Here is a 16,194-nt window from a genome sequence, read left to right on the forward strand (position 1 = left end):
TTTGCATACTATACACGTCAATGACACAGGTCTATAGTTTAGTGCCTCTTTTCTGTCTCCTTTTTTAAAAATGGGAACTACATTTGCCGTCTTCCATACCTCAGGTAGTTGCCCAGTTTCCAGGGGCGTGTTGAAGATTGTGGTAAGTGGCATGCACAACATATCTGCTCCCTCTCTAAGGCCTTAACCCATGGGGAGATGTCCGGTCCCATTGCCTTTGAGGTATCGATGTCCCTTAGCAGTTTCTTCACCTCCTCCTCATCTGTATGTATGTCGTCCAACACTTGTTGGTGTATTCCTTGCTGGTGTCCCCATCTGGTCTGTCCCCCCAGAGTCCTTCCTGTCTCTACTGTAAATACTTCCTTAAATCTTGTGTTGAACTCCTCACATACCTCTTGATCGTTTCGTTTCTTGTGAGTTCTCCACCTTCTTTCCTCAGCCTTATCACCTGGTCCTTGACTGTTGTCTTCCTCCTAATGTGGCTATACAGCAGTTCCAGGTCAGATTTGACTTTCGATGCTATGTCGTTTTCATAGTGTCGCTGGGCCTCCCTCCTTATCTGTGCATACTCGTTTCTGGCTCTTCTACTAATCTCCTTGTTTTCCTGGGTCCTATGCCTCCTATACCTTTTCCATTCTCTGTTGCACTTAGTTTTTGCCTCCCTACACCTTCGGGTAAACGAAGGACTCGTTTTGGTCTTCCTATTATTTCTGTTTCCCTTGGGAACAAACCTTTCCTCTGCCTCCTTGCACTTTGTTGCCACATATTCCATCATCTCGTTTACTGATTTTCCTACCATTTCTCTGTCCCACTGAACCTCCTGCAGGAAGTTTCTCATACCTGTGTAGTCCCCCCTTTTATAGTTTGGCCTGTCCCCTTCAGTTCCTGTTACCTTCTCCACTTGTAACTCTACTATATAATCAAAACTCAGAACCACGTGATCGCTAGCTCCAAGGGGCCTCTCGTAAGTGATGTCCTCAATGTCTGAACTGCTCAGGGTGAACACAAGATCCAGTCTTGCTGGCTCATCCTCCCCTCTCTCTCTGGTTGTGTCCCTGACATGTTGATGCATGAGGTTTTCAAGTACCATATCCATCACCTTGGCTCTCCATGTTTCGGGACATCCATGTGGCTCCAGGTTTTCCCAGTCGATCTCCCTGTGGTTGAAATCGCCCATTACCAGTAACTTTGCTCTGCTCGAGTGAGCTCTTCTTGCCACCTCAGCCAGTGTGTCCACCATCACCCTGTTGTTTTCTTTGTACTCCTCTCTTGGCCTCCTGCAGTTCTGTGGTGGGTTATACATCACTCCAATGACTACTTTATGTTCTCCGGACTGAATTGTACCTACAATGTAGTCTCTTTCTCCAATCATGTCCATGCCTTCCATTTCCTCAAATCCCCATCAGTGTTTTATGAGCAGTGCAACCCCTCCTCCCCCTCTACTCCTTCTATCTTGCCTCAGGATCTGATATCCCGTTGGGAAGATTGTGTCTGTTATTGTCTCAGCGAGTTTTGTTTCTGTGACTGCTATGATGTCTGGGGATTTTTCACTGATTCTTTCGTTCCACTCCTCATGTTTATTCGTTATTCCATCCGTGTTTGTGTACCAAACTTTCAGTTTCTTTTCTATCACGAGCTTTTACCATCCTATGGAGAGGGAGCATGGACACGGGGGTCGTCCCACAGTTACTAAAAACAACAGACATAGCCCCACTCCACAAAGGGGGCAGTAAAGCAATAGCAAAGAATTACAGACCGATAGCACTAACATCCCATATCATAAAAATTTTTGAAAGGGTCCTAAGAAGCAAGATCACCACCCATCTAGAAACCCATCAATTACACAACCCAGGGCAACATGGGTTTAGAACAGGTCGCTCCTGTGTCTCAACTACTGGATCACTACGACAAGGTCCTAGATGCACTAGAAGACAAAAAGAATGCAGATGTAATATATACAGACTTTGCAAAAGCCTTCCCCCTCAAGGAAGGTTCCTTGATGTTGGTGAGGGGCTCTTGATTTAGGGAATTGGATCTGCTCCAGTTCCCCGAATTAAGTCTGAATGCCTTCCACATCCCCCCCCCAGGCGCTGTATAATCCTCCGGGTTTAGCGCTTCCCCCCTTGATTATAATAATAATAATAATTGCAAAAGCCTTCGACAAGTGTGACCATGGCGTAATAGCGCACAAAATGCGTGCTAAAGGAATAACAGGAAAAGTCGGTCGATGGATCTATAATTTCCTCACTAACAGAACACAGAGAGTAGTAGTCAACAGAGTAAAGTCCGAGACAGCTACGGTGAAAAGCTCTGTTCCACAAGGCACAGTACTTGCTCCCATCTTGTTCCTCATCCTCATATCTGACATAGACAAGGATGTCAGCCACAGCACCTTGTCTTCCTTTGCAGATGACACCCGAATCTGCATGACAGTGTCTTCCATTGCAGACACTGCAAGGCTCCAGGCGGACATCAACAAAATCTTTCAGTGGGCTGCAGAAAACAATATGAAGTTCAACGATGAGAAATTTCAATTACTCAGATATGGTAAACACGAGGAAATTGAATCTTCATCAGAGTACAAAACAAATTCTGGCCATAGAATAGAGCGAAACACCAATGTCAAAGACCTGGTAGTGATCATGTCGGAGGATCTCGCCTTCAAGGACCATAACATTGCATCAATCGCATCTGCTAGAAAAATGACAGGATGGATAATGAGAACCTTCAAAACTAGGGATGCCAAGCCCATGATGACACTCTTCAGGTCACTTGTTCTATCTAGGCTGGAATATTGCTGCACACTAACAGCACCTTTCAAGGCAGGTGAAATTGCTGACCTAGAAAATGCACAGAGAACCTTCATGATGCGCATAACAGAGATAAAACACCTCAATTACTGGGAGCGCTTGAGGTTCCTGAACCTGTATTCCCTGGAACGCAGGCGGGAGAGATACATGATTATATACACCTGGAAAATCCTAGAGGGACTAGTACCGAACTTGCACACGAAAATCACTCACTACGAAAGCAAAAGACTTGGCAGACGATGCAACATCCCCCCATGAAAAGCAGGGGTGTCACTAGCACGTTAAGAGACCATACAATAAGTGTCAGGGGCCCAAGACTGTTCAACTGCCTCCCAGCATACATAAGGGGGATTACCAACAGACCCCTGGCAGTCTTCAAGCTGGCACTGGACAAGTGCCTAAAGTCGGTACCTGACCAGCTGGGCTGTGGCTTGTACATTGGTTTGTGTGCAGCCAGCAGTAACAGCCTGGTTGATCAGGCTCTGATCCACCAGGAGGCCTGGTCACAGACCGGGCCACAGGGGCATTGCCCCCTGGAACTCTCTCCAGGTAAACTCCAGGTCTCCAGGTGGTCATGCAAGAATATTGGGGGTTGGGGGAGCGAGAGCCTTGGTGGGGGCCTATATGGGGCTGTGGTGTAGGTGGGGTTTGTGATGATGGGGGTGGGGTCAGAATAACCATAAGGGACAGCTGTTGGGGTGAGGTTTGTGATATGGGGGGTTGGTGGCAGAGGGAACAGTGAGTGGGTTGTAGTATAGGTTGCTCAGTTGCGTTGGGAATGTCGCGGTTGGAGTCTTTTGGTGGGAGATTCTGTGGGGTGTGTGTGTCCTTCCTCCTGTGTCTGGGTCCTGCTCATCTTCGTCATTGCCTCTCGTTCCTCCTTGCCTCTCTGTACCCTCTCTTTCAGTGTAGTCCTTTCTTCTTGTGTTCTGTCGCGGTCGAAGTATACTCTCTGGTACCCCTGTTTGTCCCTCAGTCTTGCTTTCTCTTGCAGAATCCTGGTTCGAACTGATTCTTCCTTGAAAATTACTTTGACAGGCCATATCCTTCCACTCGCAAACCACCCAATTCTCTGAAAATTTGTCACCTGGGTCATATTGCCCTCACCTATTGTTTTCATGATGCCTTCAATAATTTTTTTCTCTTCCTGTTTTATTTCTTCGAAGTTGTCTCCCTTGGCTTCTTGGAGCCCGTACACAAAAACTGACCTCGCCCTTTCCTCCTCCCACTGAGTCTCCATCTGCTTCCTCTGAGGCATTTTATTTCCTTCCATTGACATGTTCTTGCCTCCAGTCCCTGTCATATCTGAAACTTCTATTCTCAGTGAACTGTCTTTCATGACCAGCTGTCCCTTGCTACTGCAGTTGGCTGTTAGAATCTCTGCATATAGCATACCTTCATTGTCTTCGGACCTGTCATTTGATCTTGGTGTGCTCCTCGTCTTTTCCCTGGCCCCACGTGGGTCTGATAGGGCCTTTGCGTACGGCATGTCTCCTTTGTTGCTTACCGTCCCCTTGTCTGTGCCTGACATTGAATTTCCTGATGTCACATCTGAATTGTCATTTGTCTCTCTAATCTGTTTCAGGCTTTGCAGTTTCTCTTCTAAGCACTGTATCCTAGCTTCTGCTGCTAAGACCTGTACTTCCCACTTCCTGCACTCTTCAGCTATCCGCTCCTCCATTTTCTTACCAAGCTCTACTATCTTCCTTCCCCACTCTTCCTCCCTTTTTTTGAGCTTTAACTCCCAGTCTTTCCTCCCTGGTTCGTCCACCAGATCTCTGGTTTTCCGTCCTCTAGGGCCACCCATTTTTTTTTTTTTTTAACCACAGACAGAAGACTAGAGGAGAGAGAGGATGAGAGGGGGAGAGAGAAAGGGTAGAAAGAGGGAGAGAGAGGAGAGAGTATGGGGGTGAGGGATAAGACCAAGGGGGAGAGAGAGAGAAATGTGAGGGGGGAGAGAAAGGGTAGAGAGAGGGAGAAAGAGAGGGAGAGAGAGAGAGAGAGGGAGAAAGGAGGGTGAAGGAAAAGGCTATGAGAGAGAGAAATGCGAGGGAAGGGTATAAATATAGAAAAAGGGAGATGTAGAGAGAAGCCTATTGTGGAAATTTATTTGGTCCCTAAAGTTCCACAGGACAGATCCGGCATGGCCGTAATGGAACGGCTGAGCTGGGTGGCCCTTAAACTCACCCAAACAAAAAGCGTTCTCCCCAAACATAAACACATTTCTCTTCCCGGGGGGTGGCATGGATGGTAGGCACTTATTTATTTATAGATTTACCCTTCAGGGATGGAGTAGGTAGTTTTACTGTTAGTATATTAATATTAGGTTTACTAAGGCAACTGTAGATAATAATAATGTAGACCTAAGACCTTAACATAGGTAGTAATAGGCCGATAATGTAGGCAAACACTAGGATAAGTTAGCTAGGGAGAACTGGCAGCCCTAGTTTGAATGAAGAGATGAGGGTCTGGAAGAGAGACCAGCTCGTTCTTCTTAAGACAGACACCAACTGGACAAGACGTGCTGTGATCAGATGGTGCCCCCCACGTGTCTTCACATTTGAGACCTGGGGAAATCTGGTAGAGGCACCTCGATGTGCCGTAGATGACCTCCTCCGTCAGGCCCATACAGTAAGTCAAGACCTCCACTTTATCTCGTAGATTTCTGGCCAGTGTCTGGGGAAATTGTGAGTGAGTTGATCTGTGGGCCTGTGTTGCAGCTGGGAGTGCATGCCCAGTATGTACCAGTGTCTCTTGTCTATGTAGAAGCTAGTGTACGTGTCTGCATAGTTGTACTAGGGGATACACACCCCCTTGGATATAGGAATTTCTGAGGTGCAGGCAGGTCACTAATAACGATTGAATATTGCAGGAATTAAGGCTCCCGGTTGCACGTGGTTTCTGAGGGGAAGTCCAAAGGGGCTAAGGCTAAGCTTAGGGAAGTTGAAGATCAGGATATATGCTGCAACACCAAGTAAGTTAGTCCTTTATACGTGCATGCAGGCGAGTTTCTTGCAACATCAATCATTTGTGAAAATCTGTCCTATAAGCTGTGTGTAGTCTGCAATAAATCAAACAAACGGGCTTCCACATGGATAAATTGTCATTTTTGTGGAAATTGGTGTCACACCCCTTGTGCAGATATCCAAGAACTAGCTACAAGCAGTATTAAAACAGGGAAGTGTTTTTGGGTATGCCCAAAGGAGATAAATCTGTGGACTAAAATCACAAGGGTATTAAAAGAGGATAACATCAAAGCTGCTTTCATAGACAACCTGGAAGCTTTCTACAACAGATTGGAACATAAAAAGTCTGGGCTGAATGGTACTGCCCTTGATACTGGCCATGTAGTCAGAAACTGTAAGGCTGGAGGTGATGTCCTGGTAGTCAGTAAATGTGGGGCTGATAGTGCTGTCCTGGGAGACAGTAATGGTGAAGCTGGAGGTGCTGTCCTGGGAGACAGTAATGGTGAAGCTGGAGGTGCTGTCCTGGGAGACAGTAATGGTGAAGCTGGAGGTGCTGTCCTGGGAGACAGTAATGGTGAAGCTGGAGATTTTGTCCAGGTAGTCGGGAATTATACGCAGGAAGGAATGCATATAAATGACCTCATAGGGGACAGGAGCCATAGTGGAGAAACAAGTGTAGTCAAAGATAAGATAAAACCAATATTGCAAACAAGAAATACAACAGGAAATAGCAAACAAGAGGACTCCACTAGCAATAGTGAGGATATATTACCAAAAACAACTGGTGGGAGCTCCATTGTTGGTGCTAGGGAAGATAGGAATAAGACAGGTAAACATGCACCAACAGGGAATACAGTCACAGAAACCCAAGGCAAACGGAAACCAAGCCTGTGCACATACTATGCACTTGGTATCTGCAGACAAGGGAAATCTGGAAAAACAGATGGGACGTGCAACTATGACCACCCTAGAAAATGCCATGCCCATATGACAACAGGAAAATGCAAACTCCCTTCCTGTAAGCTTTTTCACCCTGAAATGTGTACCTCTTCAGTACAGGAAAGACTGTGCTATAACTTAAATTGCCAGGCACACCATCTAAAGGGGACAAAAAGATACAAAACATCCAGGCCATGGGAAATCCTGGGTAGCCACAGCCACTCAAGAGGGAGAGGTTTTTTAGTGCCAGGAAGGAAAAAAAACTGGCAGGAAATGGCACAAATTGTACACCAAATCCAGTCATTCCTGGAGTGGAATCACATGTATGCACGGAGCCCCAGACCGACATAATGAGATTAGTCACAAGGGAGCATTCACCAAATTCAACTTCAATAACAAAAACATAAAGTGGGACCAAGTAAACCAAGTCCTAACCGATATAAGCTGGGAAGATATGCTAAGCAACACAGACCCCAACTTATGCCTAGAACAGATTAACTTGGTGGCACTCGATGTATGCACAAGGCTTATTCCTCTAAGAAAAAGGAGGAGTAGATGTAAAATAGAAAGAGACAGGCGCTCCCTTTACAGGCGACGGAAAAGAATAACAGAGCGGCTAAAAGAGGTCAATATATCTGAAATGCGAAGGGAGACACTGGTCAGAGAAATAGCAAGCATCGAACTTAAGCTAAAGGAATCTTATAGGAGTCAGGAATCGCGGGAAGAACTAAAAGCCATAAATGAAATCGAAAGAAACCCAAAGTTTTTCTTCTCCTATGCCAAATCAAAGTCGAGAACAACGTCCAGTATTGGGCCCCTACTTAAACAAGATGGGTCCTACACAGATGACAGCAAGGAAATGAGTGAGCTACTCAAGTCCCAATATGACTCAGTTTTTAGCAAGCCGCTAACCAGACTGAGAGTCGAAGATCAAAATGAATTTTTTATGGGAGAGCCACAGAATTTGGTTAACACAAGCCTATCCAATGTTATCCTGATGCCAAATGACTTCGAACAGGCGATAAATGACATGCCCATGCACTATGCCCCAGGGCCAGACTCATGGAACTCCGTGTTCACCAAGAATCGCAAGAAGCCCCTATTACGAGCCTTTACCATCCTATGGAGAGGGAGCATGGACACGGGGGTCGTCCCACAGTTACTAAAAACAACAGACATAGCCCCACTCCACAAAGGGGGCAGTAAAGCAACAGCAAAGAACTACAGACCGATAGCACTAACATCCCATATCATAAAAATCTTTGAAAGGGTCCTAAGAAGCAAGATCACCACCCATCTAGAAACCCATCAGTTACACAACCCAGGGCAACATGGGTTTAGAACAGGTCGCTCCTGTCTGTCTCAACTATTGGATCACTATGACAAGGTTCTAGATGCACTAGAAGACAAAAAGAATGCAGATGTAATATATACAGACTTTGCAAAAGCCTTCGACAAGTGTGACCATGGCGTAATAGCACACAAAATGCATGCTAAAGGAATAACAGGAAAAGTTGGTAGATGGATCTATAATTTCCTCACTAACAGGACACAGAGAGTAGTAGTCAACAGAGTAAAGTCCGAGGCAGCTACAGTGAAAAGCTCTGTTCCACAAGGCACAGTACTCGCTCCCATCTTGTTCCTCATCCTCATATCTGACATAGACAAGGATGTCAGCCACAGCACCCTGTCTTCCTTTGCAGATGACACCCGAATCTGCATGACAGTGTCTTCCATTGCAGACACTGCAAGGCTCCAGGCGGACATCAACCAAATCTTTCAGTGGGCTGCAGAAAACAATATGAAGTTCAACGATGAGAAATTTCAATTACTCAGATATGGTAAACACGAGGAAATTAAATCTTCATCAGAGTACAAAACAAATTCTGGCCACAAAATAAAGCGAAACACCAACATCAAATACCTGGGAGTGACCATGTTGGAGGATCTCACCTTCAAGGACCATAACATTGTATACTGCTTGCAGAGGAAAAAGCAATTTCCCGCTTTCCCTGGGAAAAAAATCTTGGACAACGAAATATGGGTCCCAGGTTACAACCTTTCAGATTTACAAATGAAATTAGCATATTTTCTGATCTTTTTATATACTATTAGTTATCCTCAGTGGAGATCCCCCTTTGGGGCCCGTGGTTTTTTGATTCAGGGATATTGGAAATTCCTTATTCCCCCCAAACGTGTCCAGGTAGGGGGAAGGCTGCCTTTTTATATCGTCAAAAATTTTTGTTACCCCCAAAAAAATGTTTTATTAACCCTCGATATCTCCATTTGAACCTCGTAAAAAGGGGGGATCACCTGAAATTTTGGGGTTCGGGGATTTTGGAAAAAAATTTTACCAGGGCCATTTGTGGAAATGGCCTTCGGGGTTGGCCCTATAGGTTCTCCCAACCCACCTTCACTTATTCCCAAAAAGTCTTTTTATTTGTCTGTTTTGCATTGAGTTAGATTTCAAAAAAAGGTTTAGTCTTGGGGGGGAATGAACAACCCGGCCCCGTCGGCCTAGTCTCTCATCCCAAATTTCCCTTTTCCCCAAGAACCCCCCCCTTGTTCATCTTGAATTATCAAGCCATTCTGTGGAAGGGTTAATAAGAAACAACTAAAGTTGTTGAATATCCCCAAACTGAGATCTTTGCTTGTGATTAAACTCCAACATTTGGTTTTTTTATCCCTTTTTTTGATATTTTTTGGGTTGTTTTTAAGATGGGAAATTCTTGGGGGGTTGGGTGTTCTCATGGGGACTTCTTAATTCAACCCCTGGAACACTCCCCGTGTGTTGCCCATTGGTCTCAGCCTTTAACCCAAGCCAACTACCTCCCCGGGGGTCACGCCCCCCCAGCCTTCCTCCCTTCTTGTGTTTTGGTGCCTATTAAGGGGTTTTCACCATATTTTAAGGACCTAGGGGGTAAGGCTATGTGTTTTTAACCGTTAAAAACCTCCTTTTTGTGTCTATCCCGTTAAACCAAAAACTGATACCTTTGCAAAGGGACAGCAAGACCCATAAACAATTCATTCTTGGGCATTTTTCAGTGTTGAACAATTCTTTTTTTGTTCAGAGATTTTCTTTATGACTTTAGTGCCTTTTCAAATATTTTTTATATACTGATTCAATATTTTTTTTTTCCTTAAATTATTTTTTAATTTTGTTCTATTATCTTTTTTTTTGTTTTGTGTCTTTTATAAATTGAATAATACTTAGTGTTTTCCTTTGTTGGTTTTCAACAAAGAGCAGTATAGAAATTTTTTTAAATTCAGAATCACCCAATTTTCTCGTATTCCATAATTTTAGTAATTTTTTCCTCATATTCTGCATCCAAAAACAGTGTTGTCTTTTAATTTTTTTTTTTTTTAATTTGTTTTTGTTTTGTTCCATTTGAACATTCTTGTTTATATTCTTTTTATTTAATTTTTTTGTCTTATTTACAGACAAAATGCCATTATTTGTGAAAGAAATCTTTTTTAAAAAATTTTTACACATCAAGTTTCATTCAAGAAAATTCTAGTACTGTGTTTATGTTGATGTTTGTATCCTCTCATTAAGTGTTAAATTTTTGTTCTGTGTTTTGCACCTATTATTTTTGTTTCTTTAACAAAATTACTTTGTCAATTTTTTTGTTCTTCTTTTTAAATAAATTTTTCTTTTTTTGTTAATTTTCTTGTTGATTAAATTAAGTGTTATTCCCATATATTTCTTTTTTTTGTTTTAATAAATTTTTTTTCAATTATTTCAAAAATTCTTTCAAATTTTTTTTCCTAAAGTTTTCGAAATTCTAAGCAGTGTTTTTTTTTATTAGCAATTATTTGCAATATTCTCAGTTTATTCAGTGCAGTTCATATCTCTGTTCTGTCATAATATTTTATTCTGTCTGTGTCTTTTTATTTTATTTCAGTAAATTTGTGCCTCTGTTTATTTTTCCCAGATTTTGGAGTCCATTTTAATTTTTTTTTTTTGTGATGCAGCATCCCCAATAAAAAGCAGGGGTGTCACTAATTTTAAAGAGACCATAATAGTGCCAGGGCGAGACTGTTCAACTGCCTCCCAGCATACATAAGGGGATTCCCAGAGACCCTGGCAGTCTTGAAGCTGGCACTGGAAGCACCTAAAGTGGTTTTCCTGATCCCAGGCTTTGGCTGTATGTTTGGTTTGCGTGCAGTCAGCAGTAACAGCCTGGTTGATCAGGCCCCTGATCCTGGGGGGCCTGGTCAGACCGCGCAGGCGTTGACCCCGGAACTCTCTCCAGGTAAACCCCAGGTAAACACAACAGGAAAAGGCACTGCAGTGGATCAGAGAATACCCTGACAGGGAGGCAACAACGAGTCATGAGTCGTGGGGTGTCGAGTGAGTGCCTGTGACAGCGGGGTTCCCAGGGTCAGTCCTGGACCTGTGCTGTTCTTGGTATATTAAATGCATGCGGAAGGATAGACTCAAAGTGTCCTTGTTTTGGCGATGTAAGTTAATGGAAAATAAAATCGGATGAGGATCAGGCAGGTTCAAGGACCTGGACAGTCTACAAGCCTGTCAATGGCTCCTTGGTTTAAATGCCAAATCAAAGATTGGGGAAGGGCAAAAAAACCGAGCCAATATAGTTTAGATGGCAAAGTCTGCAGCCTCACTCAAAGGAAAAGATCTGGGTGAGTATAACACGGCATATCTCGGGTGCCCTCAGTCAGATAACTGCTGCATCATGGGCGCCTGGCAAACCTACGGATAAACGTTCCCATCCTCAGTAAGATTCGTTCAAAACTCTGTATACCATTCGTCAGGCCCATGCTGGAGTATGCAGCACCAGTTTGGATTCACCTAGTCAAATGCGTCAGAATGAAAGTGCAAGGTTTGCAACAAGACTGTCCCAGAGCTACGAGGGATTGTCCCTACGAAAGAAAGGTTGAGAATCGGCCTGGCGACACTGGAGGCCAGGAGGGTCAGGGGAGACATGATACGACATATAAAATACTCGAGAATAGGCAGGGTGGACAAAGGCAGGATGTTCCAGAGATGGACACAGACACAAGAGGTCACAGTTGGAAGTTGAGACTCAGATGAATCAAAGGGATGTTAGGAAGTATTTCTTCAGTCATGAGTAGTCAAGCTGTGGAATAGCCTAGAAAGTGCGTAGTGGAGCGGGAACCATACATAGTTTTAAGGCGAGGTATGATAAAGCTCATGGAGCAGGGAGAGAGGGACCTAGTAGCAATCATTGAGAGGTGGGGCCAGGAGCTATGGCTCAGCCCTGCAACCTAAATAGGTGAGTACAAATAGGTGAGTACACACACACACACACACACACACACACACACAGCCCATGCACTGAGTATCGCACAGTTTGGAATCACACCTAGTCAAACACGTCAGAAATTAGAAAGTGCAAGGTTTGCAGCAAGACTAGTCCTAGAGACTACGGGATTGTCCTCAGAAGAAAGGATTGAGGAAATGGCCTGGCTGACACTGAGGACAGGAGGGTCAGGGAGATATGATGACGACATATAAAATACTCGCGGAATAGACAAGGTGGACAAAGAGCGGGATGTTCAGAGAAGACACAGACACAAGAGATCCTGTGGAAGTTGAAGAATCAGATGAATCAAAGGATGTTAGGAGTATTTATTCAAGTCATAGAGTAGTCAGGCGTGGAATAGCCTAGAAAGTGCGTAGTGAGGCAGGAACCATACATAGTTTTAAGGCGAGGTTGATGAGCTCATGGGGCAGGGAGAGAGGACCTAGTAGCAATCAGCGAAGAGGCGGGGCCAGGAGCTGTAATCGACCATGCAACCACAAATAGGTGAGTACAAATGGTGAGTACACTGGAAATTTGTCACTGATGCTCCAGGCAAAGCGAGAGGGTCCACACTCGTGAAGGCTGGCTGGAAGTCCTTAACAAGTTCGTTACTGATGGCCATTGTTGTGGATGCTTAATAATAATAATATCATTATTTCTGCATTACATGTACAAGGTATACTGGCCTAGCTGACATCAATGTCACCTATAAAGAAACTTGTCATGCTGAGCATTCGGGTTGGTCAGTTTATTCCAGGATCGACCCACCAGTCGACTACACCCAGGTACCTTTATACTGATGGGTGAACAGGGGCAACAGGTGTCTTATGGAAACTAGTCCCTAATGTTTTGCAGCCGTCAGTTGAACTCGGACCTCAGTGTGTGAGCTGAGTCGCTAGCGATCGAACTAAGGGATACCTAAGCCTTATTAAGCCATATTTCATGGAGTGTGGAAATAATATATTGCCAAATATGTGCGTCAGTTTTAGAGTGAATAAAATTTCCTCCGGGAAGGAAATGAGAATAAAAAGTTCCCCATTAGGTCTAAACTCCGGAAGTGTCTGACACCTAATCATAATCAAGTAAAGTCAACAACACGCTTGTTGGTGAGGCTCTTGATTTAGGGATGGATCTCTGCTCAGTTCCCCAAATTAAACCTAGAATGCCTTCCGTCCCCGGGCTGTATAATCCTCCGGGTTTACTTCCCCCTCAGGAAGGTTCCTTGATGTTGGTGAGGGCTCTTGATTTGGGGTGGATCTGCTCCAGTTCCCGATAAACCTGAATCCTTCATCCCAGGCGCTGTATAATCCTCCGGGTTTAGCGCTTCATATGATAATAATAATAACGGCTATGCGTGGCCAGGAAGAGCTGATTTATGGCCTTTATAAATAGTTTAGTTTGTTGATGTGTCCGAGGCTTGGCGGTTGGTTTATTGTACTACGCTAGCTCATCTTGTAGGCGGTAAGTTTATTCAGGTACACAAATAACCCTTTCATAAAGAGAAGCTTTGGCGACGTTTCGGTCCGACTTGGACCATTGACAAATCAATGACTTTGTCAATATGTTGCTTGATTTATGTTCGTTCATCACGTATTGTGCCTTTTTATTATTTATTCAGGTATACACAAATACAGTTACATATTTTATCATACATAGCAGCGTATGTGTAAAAGTACCTAGGATAACCCAAAAAGTCAGACAGAGTGACTTATTTCCATTGAGGTCCTTTTACCTTATTATCATAATATAAAGGAGAAAATATCTTATTATTATAATATAAAGAAGATAATATCTTATTATTATTCTATAAAGAAGAAAATAGTGTTTCATTCATCTACATATCTGTGTCTCCCCCAAACTGCAGTACTTGTAGCAAAGCCTAAGCCTGGCCACTACAACATCAGTCAGTCTTTCATATTGCTCCATATTTATTTATTTATTTATTTTATTTATTTTCAATTTGTGCACACATACAGAGTACAAAAAATACAGATAAGAGCAGTATGCCAAGACCCTTATACTATGCATAGCATTACGGGCTGGCAAATTAACTTAAGATTAACTAAGCAATGATGAAATCAGTGATAAAACATTAATGTAAACAGATTACTATAAAGCACAAGTAGAGTATTACAAAGACAGGTCATATGGTTGCATTCAGTTAGGTAGTGATTCTGTTAGGTAGTGTATTTAAAAATAATAAAGTTAGATTCAGGTTTTAGGTTTAACATTTTATGTGATATAATTGTGAGAAACATTTAAGATATACAATTTATAGGTTCAGTTATTCAGTATTTATTTGGTTTGGGTGAGCAAGTGATCTTTGAGAAGAGACTTGAATTTATAATCAGGTAGTGTTTCTTTTATATTTACAGTAATGAATTCCAGATTTTAGGGCCTTTTATGTGCATTGAGTTTTTGCATAGTGTGAGATGGACGAGGACATCAACATAAACATCTTATCTACGTTCATGTTATCATAGTAGTTATAATACTCAGGCTTCTAACTGCATTCCTATAACAATCATTTTCATTATTTACTTCTCTCTAATATTACTTCTAATGCTAGACACAGTTATCAAAGTTATATTCTACATTCTCCTTCTGGTACTCTTCTTGGCTAACTATCAACTTTATCATGAAGGTAATCCAATGTGTGATGGGATCCATAGCAGTATATATTAATTCCTTTGTCCTGATTTTTGAGTATCTGTACCTAGCTTCTCCAATGAGCATGTTGTTGGAGTCATTATATAGTCAGAGCCTTCAGTGATGACATAGACTCAGTAATGATGAAGTCAAGCTCAGTGTCATAAATTACTTTCGATTAGGATTGCAAACAATTCAGTTTGCAGTGTAGATGCCAGTTGTTAATTCTTACCAAGTAGTGAGGAAGGATTATATTTTTTTTTTTGTTTTCAACGATTTATTTTATTTTTGGTGTACTTTTAGAGGAATTGCATATATGTTTAATGTGACAAAGTTTCAGTATGATTGGCCAACAAACAACATAGAAAAAAATATTAACATAATTTTGATATATGGCAGATGGGACATGCAACTATGCCACCCTAGAAAATGTCATGCCCATATGACAACAGGAAAATGCAAACTCCCTTCCTGTAAGCTTTTTCACCCTGAAATGTGTACCTCTTCAGTACAGGAAGACTGTGCTATAACTTAAATTGCCAGGCATACCATCTAAAGGGGACAAAGATACAAAACATCCAGGCCATGGGAAAACCTGGGTAGCCACAGCCCTCAAGAGGAGAGGTTTTCTAGTGCCAGGAAGGAAAAAAACTGGCAGGAAATGGCAGAAATGTAACAAACCCAGTCATTCCTGGGTAACCACTCGTGGCCTCCCCCCAAAAAGATACAGATATAATCCCGGAAAAAAATCCCCCAGTAAAAATCCACCAGCCCATAACACTTCTTTAATATCAGGGTCTAAAGCCAGCAACAAACAAAAAAATACCTTTCATAATGGACTGCTTGGGGGGAAAAGAAATTTTTTGGGTTTTCACTGGAAACCAAATAAAGATCATTTGGGACAAAAATGGATCCCAGGTTTTAACCTATACAGATGTGACAGAGTGAACAGGCAAAGGGGTTGCCCTTCATTCAAATACTTGTTTGCACAGAACGCAATCCTCAAATGCGTCCGGGTACCTGGGAGTTTGGGGTCCGCCCGGCCCGATTTTGCCCGGCCTCCCGGTGGATCAGTCCTGATAAGGCTGTTGCTCTGGCTGAGAAACCAGCGTGAGCCACCCCGGCGATCAGGAACGACTTTGGTGCTTGTGTCCAGCGAAAACTGGGGGTCTTTGGTAATCCCCCTTATTTTGCTGGGGCAGTTGAACAGTCTGGGCTGCCTTATTGTATGGTTTTTAACGTGCTAAATGCCCTGCTTTTCATTGGGGATGGTGCAAAATTTTGCCAATCTTTTGCTTTTTTTGATTCGTTCAAGTTCGGTACTAGTCCCTCTAATTTTTTATGTATATAATCATTTTCTCCCCCTCATTCCCGAAAAAGGTTTAGGGAAACCCCAAGCGCTCCAATTTGGTGTTTTTTTCTCCCTTATCGCCTGAAAGTTCTCTGTACATTTTCTAGGCGGCAATTTCACCTGCCGAAAGGTGCTGTTAGTGTGCAGCAATATTCCAGCCTAGATAGAACAAGTGACCTGAAGAGTGT

This window comes from Cherax quadricarinatus, unplaced genomic scaffold (assembly GCF_038502225.1).
Source record: "Cherax quadricarinatus isolate ZL_2023a unplaced genomic scaffold, ASM3850222v1 Contig224, whole genome shotgun sequence".
Lineage (NCBI taxonomy): Eukaryota > Metazoa > Arthropoda > Malacostraca > Decapoda > Parastacidae > Cherax > Cherax quadricarinatus.